This window comes from Tripterygium wilfordii, chromosome 20 (genome assembly GCF_013401445.1).
Source record: "Tripterygium wilfordii isolate XIE 37 chromosome 20, ASM1340144v1, whole genome shotgun sequence".
Lineage (NCBI taxonomy): Eukaryota > Viridiplantae > Streptophyta > Magnoliopsida > Celastrales > Celastraceae > Tripterygium > Tripterygium wilfordii.
The window spans coordinates 4,629,553-4,650,975 of NC_052251.1; positions in this window are offsets into that span (position 1 = coordinate 4,629,553).

Below are 21,423 nucleotides of genomic sequence, written 5' to 3' on the forward strand. Positions count from 1 at the left end.
ACTGAATTCGAAAATGTCAAGTTTGATTTGTTCTGTAGGGAACATGAAATAAAGTATGAGTACTCAACACCTAAGACTCCCCAGCAGAATGGTGTAGTTGAAAGGAAGAATAGTACCCTCCAAGAAATGACAAGAACCATGAGGCATGAAAAGTCTATGTCTCAAAAATTATGGGCTAAAGCCATTAGTAGAGCATGCTATGTGTCAAATCGAGTTCATATCAGATCAGGTACCACTTACACATTTATGAACTGTGAGAAGGTAAGAAACCTATGGTTAAACACTTTAGAGTGTTTGGAAGTCAATATTATATTCTGAGGGACAGAGAAAACATTGGTCAGTTTGACACTCGAAGTGATAATGGTACATTTCTTGGTTATTCCTTGTATAGTCATGCTTATCGTGTTTATAACCATAGGACACAGACTATAACGGAATCTGCTAGTGTTGTTTTGGATGATGAAGTAGCTAAAAGTTCTGATGGATAGATAGAAGAATATCATGAGACAATCATTATTCAAGATGAAGCTGATCTGATTGTGGAAGAAAATACAGTTTCTGACAAGACTGAAGATTCTAAAGTAAGCTCAAGGAAGCCTACTTCAAATAACCACTCAGAGGCAGTTGAAGTAACCTACATTGATTCTACCTCAGATGATTTCATACCCTCTCAACGAGTAAAAAAGAATCATCCCAAGGATTTGGTGTTAGGAGAGATGGCTGCTCCAATGAAAACTCATAAGCAAATGAGAGAGGAGGTAAGTCACTTTTGTTACATGTCTCATATAGAACTGAAAAATGTGAAAAAAGTTTTAAATGATGATTGTTGGGTTAATGCTATGCATAATGAGCTAAATCAGTTTGTTCGTAATTGTGTTTGGACACTAGTTCCTACACCAGATGATGTCAATATTATTGGGACCAAATGGATTTTCAAGAATAAAACTAATGAAAGTGGAAGTATTGTTAGAAACAAGGCTAGATTAGTAGCTCAAGGGTACACTCAAGTTGAAGGAATAGTTTTGACGAAACCTTTTCCCCAATTGCTAGATTAGAATCCATACGTATTCTACTATCTCTTGCTTGTCTACTTAGGTTCAAGTTATTTCACATGGATGTGAAGAGTGCTTTTCTAAATGGATTTCTTAATGAGGAGGTTTATGTCAAGTAACCTCAAGGGTTTGAGGAGCCCACGTATGATTCTTATGTTTACAAGTTGAACAAAGCATTGTATGGACTCAAACAGGCTCCACGAGCATGGTATGAAAGACTCACCATTTTTCTTTTAGGTTTAGGTTTTGACAGAGGAATAGTGGACAAAACTCTCTTTGTAAAACTAGATCAAAAATATATTATGGTAGCACAGATTTATGTGGATGATATTATTTTTCGTTCTACTTCTGTTTCGCTCACTCATGATTTTGGTGAACTAATAAAGTCTAAATTTGAGATGAGCATGATGGGTGAGCTAAGCTTCTTTCTAGGTTTTCAAGTTCAACAAGGTGATGATGAGATATTCATATCTCAATAAAAATATGCTCGAAACCTAGTAAAGAATTTTGATGTAGCCTTTCGTAAGACTACACCACCCCTATGAGCCCCAGCACAAAGTTAAGTATGGACACCACTGGTTAAATCCATGCATCAAACCTACTACAGGAGTATGATTAGTAGCCTTCTTTATTTAACTGCTAGTAGACCTGATCTTGCTTTTAGTGTCTGTGTTTGTGCAAGGTATCAAGTTGATCCTAAAGAGTCTCACTTGACGACTGTTAGAATAATTCTGAAATATGTCAATGGAACACTTGACTTCAGAATCTTTTATTTTAGGGGATACTAACACTTCACTTGTAGGATATTGTGATGTTGACTAGGTAGAAAAAGCGCCTCTGGCGGATGCTTCTATATAGGTAATAATTTGGTTGCATGGCATAACAAGAAATAGAATTCAATCTCCCTCTCTACAGCTGAGGTTGAATACATTGCTTCTGGTAGCTGCTGTACATAGCCTTTGTGGATGAAATAGATGCTTCAGGACTACGGGTTAGCAAAGGAAAGTATGATTGTCTTCTGTGGCAATGTGAGCTCAATTAATATTTCTAAAAATCTTGTTCAACACTCTAGGACTAAGCACATAGACATTCGTCACCACTTCATTCATGAACTTGTTGAAGACGAAATTGTTTCACTTGAGTACATCACCACTGAAAATCAATTGGATGACATCTTTACAAAACCCCTTGATAGACAAAGATTTGAATTCTTGAGGAAGGCACTAAGGGTAGTGAATATTACTTAGATCTTCAGTATTTTCTCTCAAGACAAGAGTGTGGAGTATATACTTGAATGTATCGGTCTATGATTTTGCTATGATTTGTGTTATCATATTAGCTTGTGTTTAACTGTATTGAATACTCACTCTTGTCTTGGTCCATGTTATTTGAAAAGAACAAGTTATCTGACAAAATTGCACATCTCTTCTTGTGAAACCTGGGCTTTTAGAATGCTTTAAAATATGTTTAATATGTCTATTGAATAGTTTCTCTGAAAATAAGTTTCATACTAGCCAAAATAGAAAGGGCTACGTCAAATAAAGGTAATATCCTATTGCAATAAAGTGGGATATACTCTTAAAATGAATCTCCTTTTGAAATAAAAAGGGCCTCCCATTGTTACAGACTATGAAAGCCGCCATAAAAAAAAAAAAATGGGGTTGTGAGTTTGAAAAAAAAATTTCTAAGAGGAGAGCTAGATTTGAAAATCTATGAAATTATGATTTATGAGTATTATTTGTGCTTAGAAAATAGCAAGCTCTTGAGATACACATACTGATCACGGTTGAAATAACTTGCTTCATATTTCATGACATGCTTCCAATAGAGCTTTTTTCAATCTTTTTGAATACTTGAGATTTTGATGTCATCTTATCCATGTATAATCATAATTGCACTGATACATGTTACGTAAAAATTTCATCTCTAATTGAGTATTGTACTATCCGTCAAGTGATTGAAATTCATCTTTGGTGTGTTTTTAAACTCTTGGATTCTTATTTTGTGTTTGTCTTATGTGAGTATTTTTTCTTTATACGCCATATTGATAGCAGGTGTGGAATATCGTCAAGACTTCCTTCTAAGATGGTTGAGGATAGTTTTTGTCTTTTCTTCAAAAGGTTTGACAGTTGTTAAAATCTAAATTTAATTAGGCACTCTTTCTCGTGCTAATCATTTGCTCTTGGGAAACCAAATGGTCTCATCAGACTTAACTTTTTCACAGTTTCGTACTCCCAAAAGATATCTCAACTTCATAGTTTCCTACTCCCAAAAGATATCTCAACTATCTCTCTCTCAAAATCCCTAACTACTCTTCAAAGACCTCAAACTGACTTTAGGTTTCTTGAATTCTTGCATCTTCTTCTATCATTCTACCCAGTGTTACTGCTACCGTGAAAGTCTTGAGTTTTCTTGGCATAATGGCAAAGACAAGAAGATCAAAAGAGTCGTCCTCCACCTCTGATGTAACCCCTAAACACGTAGCAGCAAAAGTCTCCTGGTGGTCCGCTGTCTCCCTCTTCCTATCCCTCACCATTCATTGACATGGCGGGTGAAAGATTATGCATATTAATGCAACAGGAATTTGAAATTTATTAACTATGCGACTGAACAGGATCAATTAGCATACATGCATTAAAAGGACTATCGTATAGTCATCTAATTAGCATTTTAGATTCGTACTTTGTGTTCCTTGCTCATGAACTCGACGAACTGGATTTTCCAGAGATTATAATGAGCTCCTTGTTGCCATGAACGTCCAGCAATCTAGATCTACGATTCACCTCAAGCCGTTCACGCGTCCGACCTCTAATTAGTCCACACACACACGTTGAATCTTGAAACTTCCAAAACCAATCAAGGACGATCCTTTGGAATAGATGGCAGCTCCAAACACTTGTTTTGTGCTAGCAAGAATGTGTTGGAACACAAAAAGAAAGATCCAAAACAACTTCTTCAATCGCTCTTGAAAACGGTCAAGATTGAAGAAAGGTGTTCTTGACAATCTTGCACCCTATGCTCTTGAATTGAGATGAACTTTTCTTCTCTTTAAGATCATGAAAATAGAACAGCACCACCCTTTAGAAACTTGTTTCTTAGTGATTAACAAGAAAGACAAATACTTGAAATTTCTTGATTGATCAACAACGGAAATCGGTAAAGGAGAAAGTAAGAAGAATAGAGAAAAGAAAGATTTTCTTTGATTTTTTTCACGCCACACTCCTCTTGATTGCCGCCGTGCATGTATATATTCTCCTAAGGGATTCAATCCCCTTGGGCACAGTAGCACACACGGCACAAACAATTATTGAGTTGTAAATCAATTACAACTTTATTTATTTAAGATTATCTTGATAATCTTAAGAGCTTAAATTTCAACCATTGGATCTTGATCATCCGATGGTCAAGATCTGTTCTCCTTTTATTATTAGGATAAGTAATAAATAATTCATAATTAGTTATTATCACAAATATTTGTTTTCATAAAACAAATAATTAACGACTTTATCTAATAAAGCTTATCTTAATCCCAATCCAATTCAATATAACTAGCACTTAATTATACATAAAATTAATAATCAATAATTTATTATTTTCAAGAGCATAATTAATTATCAAATAATTAATTAGTTTGTTCTTATTATCATATAATAAAATACCATCTTTAATTATGAAGATTTTTCGCACGCTATTATGTGTGACCTCAATAGGTTCCACAGTAATGGAACATCAACGATTGATGAGCTAATTGAAACTCTTTTCGATTTACGCAATCGAATTAGAACTCCTTTAATTCTTCTCGAACATTTAAATGATCAAGGTTTCCATAAGCAATGAGTGACACCTAGCAGCATGTCATGGCTACCTAGATTATATCAAATATGTTGGTGAACCTTTCAATCATGGTTGGTGTGCAATTCGGTCTATCTATCAGACAATGTCCCGGCAAGACATATAGGGCATGGAAAATGTCAAGCCCTAAGCCAAGCCATATGCATATGATCTTTATTCACATAATCCACGAGTCAAGTAAGAAATTTATTTCTAACTTTCTCCTACTCTGGCCAGAGATTTTGGATCATGAAATCACAGATCACATTGGACATTCGCCCTCTTATACTAAGAGTGATAGATCCCATATTGTGCGTTCATATACCTCCATGCGTTAAACACAATAACTAATTGTACGTGCACAACCATAATTATAAGATCTTCACTTAAGTTAAGATCTTATAATTAGGGAAAGTAGCACATTGTACAATTAAGTTAAGGCATCTCACACACAAGATAACAATGAAGCCTCAAGTCCAAGGATTAGATACACAACCATAATTATAAGATCTTCACATGACATGTAGTATAACTCCATGTGAAGTTCTTATGGTGGTCACATTCAATTTACCTATTCTCTAACAGGAACCTACATGCTTGTTTTAGTGTCCCTACACAAATGGTTGAATATTCACCATCCTGTTCGTAACAGTAAACATAGCATATACTAGCCTTCCGAATTACCATTAACCAATTAATAATTCTACGGCTAGGAACATATATGATTAAGATATAAGAGAATTTGGAATTTCATCTCAACTTTTGAAAACAAATTCCCTCATCTTAATAAATGGACATTTATCAAAGCAATTAATATATTGAGCGTATGATAAATAAAGTGCCCGTGTATTTATTAAACAAATAAATAATAACGATATCTACGAAAATTCTATAAAGCCTAATTGGCTTTTAGGGCATAACACTAACAACGGGTACATCCACATTTGAAACCTTCTTCAAAGTATGACCATTGATGCCATTTTTGTACAAGAGTGTGGGTGGCCCTGACCTCATTCACATTATAGAATCAAGATCTTGGAAACCTATTACTTGCATCACCGACCAGTTTATGGAGATCTGGTAAGAGAATTTCACTGCAACATTTTTTAGCTTGATGATTCTGTCGACGTTTTTTGATACATCTGAGCAAAATCTTTTCTTTTGACTCTGGATTTGTTGGCCTCTATTCTCAATATCCCTAAGGTTAGTGAATCTAAATTTGATCCCTTTGTTGTTCATACTGAACCCCCTCTGTCTGAAATTCATCCTATTTTCGAGAAGATGGAGGTTCTTTTGATGGGACTACTATGACCCATAGACTTCTTAGGATATCTCACATACGTCTTCATATCTTCATCTGTTCCAATATTCTCCCCACTGAACATCACATAGACTTGAATGAATGACATTGTCATATTGTCGTGTCGTCATGTCATTCTTACTGGCAAGAAAATTTATTTCCCTCAATGCTATTCTCTCACATAGTGAGCATCAAGCACAACCAGGCCCGACCGATCAAGCTTCCGTTTGGTGCCATGCTCAACAAAGTAATTGCACACAAGAAAGTTGCTATGACTGATGGCTTGGTTCACCTTCGCCCATCTATCACTACCAAAACTAGGCAAATAACTCAACAACAAGTCTCTGGAACACCTAGTGATGATTCTGGAGTGAAAACTCTTTCTGCTGGTACTTCTGGCATTTCTCCCTAGGTGATGGCTGATTTGACCTCCTCTATAGTTTCTCTCCCTGTTCAAGTAACTATGTTAATTGATCAGGTGTCTGTACTGACCTCTCAAGTGATAACTCCGACTGCCCAAGTTTCGGATCTCTCCATTATAGTCACATCCATTGACCACTCCCTGTCCACCATTCAAAATGTTGGTCCTAAATTTGCCAAGTTGGATCAGGATAATGCTAAATTGACTTCAATGCTTAACTACATGTCTGCACAAGTTGACAGAGCTTTTGGATTTCATAACATTCAATAAGAGGACCTTAAGTCTTAACTTGCTACACTCAAGATCAAGTGGAGGAGATTTCATAGGACTACTTCAAGAGGGCCCCAAGACATTGAGAGATCAAAAAAGGGGAGAAGTTTTTGATTTGAGGGGGAGATTTGAAAATGATGATGTTTTTGTTAGTTTCTTTTGATGTGTAACTATAATGCTTTTTTGGTACATTGTTAACTACTACTAATGGATGCTGACTACCCTGACCTTTTTATATTTTTGGTGGATGCTATGCTTTTGTTATATTTCAGTAGCTTTGGATGTTTCATTAGTCCAATTGGTTTGTTGTTTGGATTGCTGTTTGGTTTGCTCTGGGTGTTTGATCTTATCTTGTAGGGTTATAATAGTCAGGGTGAGTAAGTCTGATCTGATATGAATTATTGTTCACGCTCCCGCAGATTGTGGCTGCTATGAGTTATTTTCTTTATTGTCTGACTTTCCTTCACAGGTTTTTGGTTTTGACCATTCAACTGTCAAGGGGAGATTTTTGGGGTTTTTACCCCTACTAGTTATGATAGTATGAGTGTTTAGGCATTGGGTGATGAATGCTCATTATATACTAGAATGCCTTATATGCTTCGTGCAATTATGCTGTTTTTTTGTCCAGAGATGTATCATGAGGTAGCCTAATCTACTCGACAGTTTCATATATCTTGATGTAGGCTATACCAGTAGTGCTTCTAAATCATAACAAACACGACCTAAGTATTCTAGCTCAGCAATGACGTGGATTAGACTATTTCTTATATGAGGAGCTACTGAGTTTATGTATTAAAATACTAGAATAGAGTTGTCCTTAATTAGAAACTCTTTGTCTAGGTTTTTGATTAAGGGAATACTTATGCTTAAAGTTTCCTAGTTTCAGGTTTTAAGGAAGCTCCTTAAAATTAGGTTGTGTGATTGAAATCTACTTAGGAAACTTAGATCTCAGAAGATTTGAAATCTAAGACAACTAGGGTTCCTGAAAGACTATATATCCGTGTCATCTAAGACTTACAAAGTACCAAAGTCAGTGCACAAATACAAAGCATATTCTTTCAAGCTTCGTAGTTTTGTTTCATGTGTTTTGTAGTTGAAGAAGAGCGTTGGCGTGAGACAGCTCTTGGTGGAATAGATCACTTATTGGTGGAGTATCAGATAGCTTCTTCTGAATTAGGAGGCTTTGGTTGTGGGCCAAGTTTGAGCAGCTAATGAACTTGCTACATCTAGGGAACATACGCTGAATAGTTGATGTACTAAGGTATCTTAGGGTTAGATCCTTTGTAATCTTTATTCACATAGTGAAATATTTCCGAGGTTGGTCGTTTGAAAGACTTGAGGTTTTTTCCCTGCTAGGTTTTCCTCGTTATTTTTATGTGTTGATTATTTTTTAGTTATTCCGCACGTTCCATAATATTTGACTAACGGTTCTTGAACAACAACGTACTCTCAATTCTTTGTAGTGTGAATGTGAAAGCAAGACTGTGTTCATATGTTCCTATCATTGAAATTACTTGGCATTATGGTGCCTTATAATGTTTGTGGGTATCATTATGGTAAACCCTCATGAGACTATAACTCGTCCACTAGGGACACCTATGGGTTTAAAGGCTTGTGTTACATACTAAGTGCCACCGCGATTCCTACGAAAGTGAGTAAGTTTTTGTATTTTATTTTTTCCCTCTTTTCTATTTTACTCGAGGACGAGCAAAAGATAGGTGTGGGGGCATTTGATATACTCGATAATTGCATTGTTTTATACTTATAATTACACTTGTTTTTGTCTCGTTTAGGTTGAATTGAACTATCATATTGCCTAAAGCTTGTATTTTATCTGAATTTCAGGTTTGAGATGAAAAGTCGTTGATTTATGCGACAAAAATGAGATAAAAACATATTTTCCTTCCTGGATGCTCTTCCTTGAGGAAGGACGTGACTTTTTGGCAAAAATTGAATCTCACGTTTGATTAAATGAAGGCATACCTAGGGGCAAAAATGTCAGAGACTTCAAAGAAGTAATTTTGGATTAAGAAAGAGGACTAGACTATTCAAATAGAAACTCTTAATTGTTTTAGGGTGAGACAGACAAAGACAGAGAGACTTACACCAATGTAGAGTTGGAGGTGCAAATCGACGTAATTGTTTTCTCTTCTTAGTGTTTGATTTCTATAAACTCATGGATTTCTTTAGATTGATTTTGATGTTTGATTGTTTGATGATGAACTAATCCTCCTTGCTAGGGCTTTAATGTAGGCTAGCCACGAATATTGATGACTTTGATTTAGGTTAATTTGCAATTATTATTCCATGATTGAGTGTCTATTGGTGTTCTTAATACTTTTGAATATCTGACCAATATTTGAATATTGTAATGCTAAACTGAGACTGAAAGGTGATGTTTAGGGATTTGCATCTAGCAATAGATACCATAGGTTGCATGCTATACAGACATGTAGGAGTATGACTTGTGTGGTCGCTACATAATTTTCCATAGTTTTTAATGGGTTGCTACTTTGATTCAAATGTTAGACATAACAGGGATGATAGCTTGAATACTTTTGATTAACATGGCAAAGGATTGAATAGTTTAGGGAAAATTGACGGTCAATATGGGTAATAATTGTGATTAACATGGCAAAGGATTCAAATAGGATTGGTTATGGTGAAATTAGACGTCCTAGTGCTTTCGTACTTGGAGTTAATTAGTTGCAATCTGTGTGTTCTTTTCTAGTTATTAGTTTAATTGTTTTAGTTTAGTTAATTGAAAATCAAAATTCAATTGTTCAAATAGCGTTAGAATTAGTTATAACATTAGAATTAATCACAAAGAACGAAGTGATCATGGTATTGTTACCAATGGTGAGGTTTACAGCCAGAATACCCTGAGCTGTAGATATACCTCTTGCGAAGTGTGATATAGTAGCATTAGTAGAAACAAATTCAAACTCTTGCCTACCAATTTTGTGCATGGTAGACCGAGGCATAAGATTTGTTGTTGATTCGTTATCCACCAAAAGTTTGTTGACCAGCATTTCATCCATATGTCCTGAAAGATAAATGGGCCGCAAGTGTTGAATCATGTTGAGTGTTGGATTTTCAAACATAACGCAGGACACTGTCTCATATTTTGAATTTACAGGAGCTTCTTCCTGAATGATCACCACTAGTTGATTTTCTCGAGACTTCTCTGGAGAACATCTTTGAGACTCATCTTTGATTGACTTCTAGTTTTACTCTTTGATTGGCTCTTTCAAGATAGTTGCAACTATTGGCTAGTCTGTGATAAATAGACTCGTTACTAGGATTGCTTCAACATTTCCAATATCTCTAGGCAAAATATAAGTCATATTACAAAAGAGATATTCGGAATACCTTGGGTCTGCAGAAGAGTTTTCATTCTTACCCCCAAGCCTTGTTCCTGCTGTATAGTAGGCTGACACCTCAAGAATGTTATCTTCTTTGAGTCAAGAGTGTATGTCTTCTGAGTTTCCTGTTGATACGAACTCCTCTGTTGAACATGTATTTCTTCTGTTGGATATTGGGTCGCTTGCCTATAAAGTGAATGATAGTCGATTCCTCCCAAGGCTAAGGATAGAAAGTCACAAGTAACAAACTAAATGCCCTCTTCAATAGACTACCTAGATGGAAACTAGGCAGGCTCTTCAAACAGCTGTTGAGGAGGCTTGGCAGCATTTCTCTCCTTCTATCATTTCTTTTGCAACCTTCTTTTCTAAATCTTGGTAAGTGGGTTTATCCTTTGGATGTTGAACCTTTACCCAAATATTAACAAGAGAAACTGGAGGTTTGACCATCCTGAACCTGAGTTGAGATGGACTGGCCTTTCACCGAACCTTCTGACTCCCTTGATCCCTTTTTCACTGTTACCCTATTGAAATCGATTAGAGCCTTCCAAATTTACCTTTCCTACGTTGAACTTGCCCCCCGAGCCTAGACTCGAGCTTGAAGCTTCTGACTTCTGGAAATGAGCCTTCAGTCCCATCCCTAGAGTTGGGTTGAATCTTCCTTTATTATGCAAAGTTTGTCTCTGATTAAATATCTTGTGTCCGCATTGTGAACAAAACCTCAGTCTTCTAGAAGGTGTAATATTCTAAAAATTTGATGACTATTGGCAAGACGTCATGTGTAAATATATGGTGTCAAATGTATAACGTTTTGAGTAAATATAAATAATAAAAAAAATTATGGTAGATGATATATTATATTTGTAATTGAATTTGGTAGGAATTGGTGGAATTTTGGACAAGTTGACCTGCTGTTTCTATAGCAGGTGTCTGAACACCATATGTGGTTTTTGGACAGCTGCTCCCAGAAATTCATTTTTCACTCCCAATAACGCGGAACACGATATTTGTCTAGACACCTTGAGTAAGTGTATGAGCACCTATTGCAGATACAGTCTTTTGAGTGTATTTAAGTGTATATTGGTTGGCATACTTCGTTTTACAAATTAAGAGGTTTGTTTAAAGTGTTAGTGGAGTGATTAAGAGCTTAGTTAATAGGGTTGTTAGTGGTTTTAATGTTAACGAGAGTTATAGGGCATTCTAAGGGGTTGAAGAATTCAATTAAGCATTGATCTATAAAAAGAGAGGTGTTCTTCAATTGTTCTTGTACAAACCTTTTAAAAAAGAGTATTCCAAGATGTGTGGAGGTGCAGAGATTGAGTTATAGAGAAGGTAAGCTTCTTGGATGATGTTGGGTCTAAATTAACCTTACTAGCAAGTGTACTAGTCGGCGACTACAGCACAATGATAAGCAAGGGTCGAATCCACAGGGACGGTGTTATGTCTAATCCAAATGTATATTTGTATGTATGTATGGACAATGCACTCAAAAGTAAAGTTCAACTCAAGATTGTTTGGTTTGGTAATTAAACTAAAACAAGCAAATAGCAAAGTGTTTTTGATATTTTCTTAGAATAAGGATGCAACTAATGCAAATGAGATGAATGAGATGAACACCAAGGCTTTGGAATCCCCCTTGGGAAATGACTTGCAATGACACAAATTCACACACATATTTGCTAATTCGGGCATAACGAATCCGTACCTAAGTCGGTTTTAGCGCACTTAAACCAAATCTCCCTAAAATCGATTACTAGCCATCTTATTGGTCTAGGTCGGATATTCCTAAATACATTCTAGCCATCTTATTGGTCTAAACATGCATAGGAATTCATGGAGTTCTATGGAGATTAGAATTCATACAAATTGTCACCTAATTAAAGGGAGACACATTCATAATCAAGTGTTTCAAGAAGCATAATCTACTTGACATATTATTGTCTAAGCAAATTCTCCAAACAATTTCATCCAAAAACCTAAAGTGTTGGCCAAACACAACAAGCATGAAGAAATTGCAATCAAACATAGAAACACAATATTTATACCCAAATCAACTCATATATATGTAAATCAAGTCATAAACAAAGTCATCAAACCCAAGGCTTCAACCTAGCATTGGCAAAAGAGGTTTAGTTACACATAATGAGAGAAAAACACAAGAGGAGAGATGAGAAAATCATGAATAAACCCAATTAGTTGAGTAAATCCAAGTTGAGCTGAAGAATCTCTCCTCCTAGCTCCAAGAGTCGCCTTCCCCCTCTGGTTTCGCTCTCCAGAAAATCAGTTCGAAGTCAAAAAGTCCCCCTGCGGCTCGGGCAATTCGCGAATTAAAACATCCCAGAAAATTGCTTTTTGCGCCTAGGTGTGTTGAATTCACGCCTAGGCGCACGCCTAGGCGCAATCCTAGGCGTGGTATATATTTTCAATCATCTTCACATCAAATGCTCTCTGGACTGGGCGTGCACAATGGTGCGCCTAGGCGCAAACCCGCCTAGGCGCACGCCTAGGCGCGTTACGCCTAGTCCCATAATTCAAATGACCATAACTTCTCCATATGACCTCAGATTTGCCTGATTTTAGCTTCTACGTAAAGCTTGAGATGTCTAGTTTCCAATGCCTTTTATTTTACGCGATTCCAATAACATGACAGAAAGGTATGACTATTTGAACACACGAAGGTCGGTGGACATTTCCTTCAATTCAGCCCATTTTCCGTCGTTTTTCATCCAAACCGCAATCAACCTATCAAAATACAAATCAACACATAAATACACTCATTATTTATCAAAAGAAAGCTTAAGAGGAGGATATTTCTACCAAAAACAATAGGTATTATCATACCTATCAGATGACTCCATTTTTGTGTAGGTATTATGGTATTTGGATTAGATGGATTTCTTATTCGATTTGATAAGTAGTATTGTCATATATTAGGATTTGTTGAGCAAGGTGTTAACTTTGGTTTATTTGTTGCTAGGGTAGAGGATTGAATCGGATCAAGTTGTGTTCAAGGATTTATTTTCCAGTAAGTTTCCTATAAATCGAAGATAATAGACATGTTATGATTTTTCTATTTAAGTTATAGGTAAACAAATCATAGTGCATATAAGATTGTTGATTCAGGATTGATTTGAGTATGGATTATTCTCAAAGTTGATAAGATTATGAGTAGATTTAGTGGTTCGGTGTTAACATGAATTGTGGTTAGGAATTTGTTCTTGTGGGATTGTTTTATGCCTTTTTGGTGTTCCTCAATCTATTGGCATGTTGCTTTTGAAATACTGTAAATATAGTTTACTTGTTTATGTGTGTAATGAATCGGAAGTGGAATTATAGCTGAAGTTTTAATCAAGAGTTCTAGGGATTTAAAGCTTTGAAATGGCATATAAAAGAAATGGTGTAGAGTTACTGGTGGAGATTAGGGAAGTAATTTGCCTCGCCAATCTGTGATTATATATAGTTCATTCCTCCATGATTATATATGTAATTCATTTAATTTATTTGGAGAGGACACGAAGGCCTAAGATATTGGAGTCAAGCAAAGCAAATGAAGAAATGTTTTAAGACATAAAAAAAGTTCAGTAATTTGTATGTAGGTTAGATCAACTTATTCTAACTAATAAGCTGTGAGATGAAAATCATGGTTGTTCATGGTAGTTTAGGATTGTTTCTAATACATGTATTTTATTTGATTAAATAGGGCAAGTAGACGAAGCTCCCGATTTGGTGTTCGGTAAATGTAAAGGGAAAACACTGATTAACAATTTAGTATACGCTAAAAAGGTGAGGTGCCCTTGTGCTATAACATGTTAAATATTTTTATTGGGCTTTTATAAAATGTCTTACAAAAATATCTGGAAACTTCTTTTCAATTCTATGTTTGTGAATTCGATTTTATGAAAGAATTGTTTACGAAAGAAAAATAATCGTTTGTGTGTTATATATCTATGGATTATTTTTGGTGCATTGAAAATGAGTAATGATAAGAAAATATTTTTACTCATGAACAGTGATATTGAAATGTTAAGATTTTAGTGAAACATGATTTGGGAAATGATTTTGTTTATGAAGTATGAAAAATGACTGTTTTCAATTGAAAAAAGGAATATTGTATTTATTTAATGTTGTTTTGAAAAATGTTCATGTACTGGTGTTTCTTTGTTGAGAACTTGAAGAATGGATACGTGGAATGATATAATTTAGCATTTACACATAGCTACCCCCAACCCTGGCCTGATTGAAGAGACAATTGAACCAAATGGGTGATTTTATACCGACTCAAGTAATTGATTGAATCGAGATTAGTTGCGACTAGACCTAGTATGGGCTTAGTCTTCGACTAACCCATACTCTGAAATGTAATTTGAGTCTAGTTTCGACTAAGCTTAATAAGGGATTAGTCTATGACTAACCTGTACTCTGTAAACTTGAATTCTCTTCGATCCTGAACAATAAGTTTTGAGATGTTTGAATTTTTACTTTCTTGAATTAAAAGTATATTTTGGAAATATCATTTTTAATTTCTTAAACTGATAATATAGCTGGGCTGACCTCTCCTGCACGTTTCAATCGTGTAGAAAAATAATCAAGACTTTCGGAGGAGAATAAAAGAGGACGTGACCACATAGATGTAGTCGTTAGAATTTGTGTTTTGTTAAGTTTGTTTAAACTTGAGATATTGTAAGAATAAGAAGTATATTTAATATTTAATGTTATATTTATTTAATTTTGTTCGATACGGCTTACAGTGGATGGGTCAAAGGTCATGAGGTTGACTTTTGGTCAATTCATCATGTCATGTGGCACCTTAAAAACGGGGTGTTATAGAAGGTCTCATTGATTGCCGCCTCTGTCAAAACTATCGATTGTAGTAGAACTCCTTAGGATTTGGTGTCTAAACAAAAAGTCTCTGGTGCCTGCTTGGAGGTCTGGCATTCTGAACATCTTCCAGATTCACCTTCTGTCTTGGGGTTGATCTAGGCATGTGGCCTACGTTGACTAAAACCATGTGAGTTCCTATCTCCAAAAGAAATGGATCAAAATCCACTCCCATTGTTGGTTCGGGAACAATAAAGTCTCATCTCTCTATCCTTTCTTGAATTTCATTCTTGAAAGCTACACAATCATTGGTAAAGTGACTCTAAGAATTATGGTACTCACAATAAGCTTTCTTCTGAATTTCTTTTGGAGGAGGAATTCTATGCCAAGGAGGTTGCTTGATCATCTTATCCTCCAAGAGGCAGTCAAAGATCCTCTGTCTTGGATACGTCATAAGCATAGAATTTGGCTGACTTGGACGATCTTGCAGTTGGCTGCTTAGGAGGTTCTGACTTGACAATGTCTTTGTAAATGTAGCACTACTTGCTCAAAATTTTGGCTGCTGCCACCTCTTGATTAAGATCATCATCGACATTTGCCACCATATAGTTTGAATCCTTGTAGTAGGTTCCTTTGGAAGAATTGCCTGTGTCTTGTTCTTCCTTAAAGACTCTTTCGTGTTAGACAGATCTGGCAGTCATGTGAGAAAAGTCTTGGAAGTCCAAGTGTTCGAATTTCTTCCTGAATTGAACGAGCATCCATTTCACTTCCAATGCCACCACTTCTCCTTCTGGAATATCATTGTTGCATTGAAGTCTGGCTTTCTTGAATTGGTAAGAAACGACTCAATTGGCTCTTTGGAAACTAAGTGATTCTTGACAAATCCGCCACTATGAGTTTTTGTTTTTCTTTGTAGAATTACTTATAGAAAGCCTCCCCCATCTCTGTCCATGTATCAAAAGAGTTACCGGGTAACTTGATAAACAAAGAGAAGGCTATACCTATGAGAGAGTTCCTAAACAATCTGTGTTTGTAATCGTTGTCTAACCAACTTCACCACACTGAATAGTAAACCAAGCTATGTGGTCCATCGTTGATTGGACATCTTTTCTAGAGAACATTGGGAAATCGGGAGGCCAAAATCCTCTAGAAGTGGAATACGGTCTACTCGCTCAGTAAAAGGCTTGCGGTACATGAGTCACCCCAAGCACCTAAGGCCTAGCATGTCTTGAACTATGTTCACAACATGATCCTTATTCACCGCCTGCTGTGGTTGTCGTTGAATCATCTGCGGTTGGTGGTAATGCTGCTAAAAGCCAAATGGACCCTAACCCCAAGCTTTGTCTAGAGGTAAGGTTGGTGTTGCCGTCGTTGTGGTTGGAAAGAATGTTCTCCCCAATGATCCATAAGAGGTGTCACCTGAGGGTGCCTCTGGTTTGCCTCGTTCATATCCCTCTACTTGTTCACCATGCTGCCAATGATAGGAATGGCAGTAAGTGGATTAAAGAAGTAGAGCCTAAAGGCATAACCTGAAAACTCCTTTCTTGCATTCCAAGGTTTGAAATATTTGACATTGGAGCTGTAGTAATAGCTACAGAAGCTGAAGCTGGGTTGGTCACAACAGGGTGATCATTGCTGCTACTGGGATTTGATGATGATTGGTCGACCTTCAACATAGTGGTTAGCTTTATTAAGAATTGTTGTGACGATTGAGGTAAAGTTAGCTGCTAAATGGCTTGCATCGACTCCTATGGAACAGGTGCTAAAAATGCAACTTGCTATGAGCCTTACTGCTTTGATTGAAGGACTTTTTGGAACTCTTGGGAATTCTGTTGAAGAGCCTCATGATTCTACAGAAGAGTCTGTTGACAAGCTTGCTGCATGTTCTTGGCTATCTACTCCATGGTCTACATCAAACTGTGGTTTGCAGAGGAGATTCCTCGATTCAGGAGTTTGACGAGTACAGGGCTCACATTATCTTCCCCTTCACCTTCGTCGAAATGGGTAGGCTGAAAGTTGTTGTTTGATTCCGTTGGTGAAGTAGGTGTGCCAGGGCTTGCTATTAGCCTAAAGGATTTGATAGGATTATTATAGGATTCTACACCGGATCTGACCTACGTACCAAACGAATTGTGCACAGTTAGAGAACACAAGGCTGCGTGCTCGAGGTTTGCCTTCCGAGAAAAGGACTTAAAATGCCTATAGTGTCAATCTAGAAAAAAGCAGGAAATAAATCGGAATGAAAAAAGCTTCTATTGGAATGAAATGAAAAACAATACATTGTTGGAATACATCAGGATCTTCATTGAAAAGGGATACATACTGGTAGCGTTGGGACCGGGTCGCATCGATTGGTTATCGGTCAATTATCGGTCCAACTCGATCAACCGACTATGTCAATTATGGGAAACCATTACCAGCCTGACTTTTATGGGTCATCTTAGGATGTACGCATGCTTTACAAGCTTAAACTAAAGATATAGCCGCAGAGGCTAAAAAGATAGATCTATAAACTAGGTGGCGTGGAGTCATGCTAAATAAAAATATATGTGGTCGGAGTCATGCCTCAGAAAGCAATAAAAGATTGAAGACGTTGGGTCTATGTTTGACGCAAGGTAGTTTGTTGTTTCTTATTCTTCTTCTTCTTCTTCTTTTATAGTGCCAAGTGATGGGCACTTCTTCTGTTCTTCTTCAGATGTTTGTCGTGTGATACATCATGGGGATCGTGATAACCCCAACCTTCTCTTGAACATGGGGATGATGGAAGCATCTCTCTGGTCGTGCTTCTTCTTCAAGGAGGAAATGGACTCTTCTGGAAATCGTGGTAGTCTTTGTTTCACAAGTCTTCAGGCTTCATGGTTGAAAATATAGGAACATGGCTCATGGCAATCATTTCGTTGCTGCTTTTGCACAAAAGATCGTGTAAAAATGTAGTCTTTTGTGTTGTGTAAGACAAACATTGTTTGAGCTTCGTGGAGTCGTGCTTCAGCTGGAAACAAATTTGAGAGAAAACTGGGATGTTTAGTTTACAGACTTTCGTTTCTCCATGATGCTCTTTGATATTATCCTACTAAAATCTCGGTAGTTATTCAATAGACCACGTTTGAAAGTAATTTATCCATTAGGACCAAGACTCGCTGGATTGTAGCTTCTTGGACAGTAAATCTTGGACAACCCTGATTTTTGGGAAGTAATCCCTGGATTTCAAGTCAACAACCAATTAGAACCCGACAAAATGAACACCGATTAATAAACCATTCTCCTTGCTTCTGCCACATGTCACCATAGGATTGGCCGCTTTTTGTGCACTATGGGACCTACCTTGCCACCTGTCGGCTGACTTGTAGGATTTAGATTTGGTACAAACAGGTTGACATTAAAATATGTTTGAACATATACCATTTAAGAACAAACACGCATATATTACTAATAAAAAGTCTACACACATATATAAATATTATCTCTTGATTATTGTGAGATAGCTTCTTTTATTTGATATGTATTGCGTTATAGACTTATAGCTAGACTACATGTTATTTATAGAAAAAACTAGAAGTGGTCCAGGGGTGTAGCCTTTATTTAAGAGAATAACTGGAATTTAGTCAAAAGTCAATAACGTCAACCTATTACTTCTGGATTGTAGTATATGTATTGTTCATTGCTTGTGGGACAGGCAATTGAATAAAATGAAATAGCATGTTTGTGTATAATCAGTCATTCAGTCTTATCAATTTCAGTAGCAACAGTCGGGAGGAAAGCAGACAACCAACTAGTGTCACACTTGCATTAAAAAAAACAGAAAATCCAAGTTGACATTACATTATTAAAAAAGAGAGCCACTCACTCATAGACGAAAAAATTGACATTCCAATTAGAAAGTTTTTCCAATAATACAAAATTGACATTCAAATGTTTGTCGTCTTCTGTACTGGACAGGGGATGTCACAATACTAGTTGCTTCTGATACACACGTTCCTCCAAGCGCACCAAGAATATGTTGGTTATCTTATACTTTGGACAGGAGATCTCACAATTTTGGCTATTGAGAATAAGAGTTTTGTTGGATTAACAGGTGTGTTAGGGTTTGCTATCAGCCCAAAGGATTTGATAGGTTTGTTGTATGATTCTGCACTGAATCTGATCTCTGCACCAAATGGACTGTGCGCAGTTAGATAAGACAAGTTGTTGGCTTGAAGTTTGTCTTCCGGGAAAAGGGCTTAAAATGCCTAGAGTGTCAACGCATTGCCGAATGTAGGCATGCTTTACAAGTTTAAACTAAAACATAGCCGCGGAGGCTTTTGAAAAAGTAAATCTAAGTACTAGTTGGTGCGGAGTCATGCTAAATAAAAAGATAAATGGCCGGAGCCATGCCTAAGAAAGCAAGTAAAGGATTGAAGACGCTGGGTCTATGTTTGATGCGGAGTAGTTTGCTGTTTCCTCCTCTTCTTCTTTTATAGTGCTAAGAGATGAGCACTCCTTCTATTCTTCTTCAAGGACATATCGTGGGACATCATGGGAATCATGGTAAGACCACTATTTTGCTGCTGATTAGAGTGACTGAGTTAGTGGGCTCTGTAACCGAAACCTTCTCTATAATATGGGAATGATGGCAGTGTCCTTTATGGCTCATGGTGATCATTTCACTGTTGCTTCTACACGAAAGATCGTGTGAAAATGAACACTTCTGAGTGGTGCAGGACAAACTTGGCTTGATTTGCGTAGAGACGTATTTCAGCTGGAAACATGTTTGAGAGAAAACTCAGTTGTTCAACTAACAAAATTCCGGTTCTCCAAGTCCCTCTTTGATGTAACCCTACTAAAATCTCGATAATAATCTAACAAACCACGTTTGAAAAGAATCTATCTGTCAGGACCAAGACTCCCTTGAATTATAGCTCTTTGGACAGCTAATCTTGGATAGCCCTAACTTCTGGAAACTAATCTCCGGATTTCAAGCCAACAACCAATCATAAACCTGCAAAATGAGCACCGATTAGTATAAAAATATCCTTGCCTTCTCCACGTGTCACCAGGAGATTGGTTGGTTGCCTTTTGTGCATTATGGGTACTGCCTCGCCACGTGTCAGCTGACTTGTAGGATTTGTTTTTGGTACAAACATCAACTCAATCTCTTACGTCATCACTCTGGTATCACATGGATTATTCTGATGTCCGAGTGACCATGTATGAAAATTTTTTCATCTTTGAGTGACTATTTTGAGAAATATTAAACAAGAATGACTGAGTTAAAAAAAAGGCCTATCTTTTAGGGATCAAAATAAGACTTTACTCCATAACATTCACAATAGTACAATTGTGGGTTTCCTTTTGTATGGGGGAATCTGCTTGCCTAACATAGAAATGGACTTTCTTATGTAAGGTGTGAGAACTAAATATAGGAAGATGACTAATTGACTACACAATTTTTGGGAAAAAACCGAGCTTCTTTAAATTTTCATTGAGTAATTATGACCCTAGGTTATTGACCCATATTCGTCGATAAATCAAAACTATCTGCATATTAATCAAGAAAAAACCCTTCGAAATCCTCCATGCTTGAAAATAAATCGCTATTGAATAACGTGTCTTGAAGCTTCACTATTTCATCACTCCCACGATCCTCCATTATTAATGTTTGGCCTTCCTCCATTTTTGGGATCACATCTTCAGTGGATGCTGTTGTTGGTTCTTTGTGCTGAGAAGACTTATTGGTCCTGCTGATCCCACATTTGTTGTCCTGGAGGATAGGAAGTTGGCCCACAAGGGCATGGCATTTTCATAATCTTTATCGAATTCAAGATCCCTGGGATAGACACTCAATGCGTCAAGGGCTTGACTACGATCAAATGGGAACCAGGTAAAGTCATTGTTGGTGGTGAAATCTTGGTAGAAATAGGAAAAACCGTACTTGAACTTGTGATCCAGATGAGAGACACCTTTATACTGGAGTCCAAAATAATAGAGGTCAAAAGAACCAAGATTGCATTCAAGGCACGAAGGTTTGAAGTATGTCCACAATCATAACTGCATGATCTAGAGAGGATCAAGGGAACTCTCAAAACCATACTCAATGAAAGACCACATAACACGGTAGACAAGAGCCAACACCATAGGAATAAAAGAATATGCAACATCGTGGGTTCAACAAAGAGTAATTTTGATGAAATCCTGAGTTATCTTAGAGGAATTGACGCAAAAGATAAATTTGTTCAACCAGAAGATCAAAAACCTTGTATGTTCTTCGTCAGAGATTGTTTCTTAATTTTTTTACAAAGGTTTTCAACCAAAAAGAATAGGACATATCCCTTGTAACGCCTCGACCCGGAATGCGTTACTTTTGATACCGTCTAAATCAAACCATAATTAATT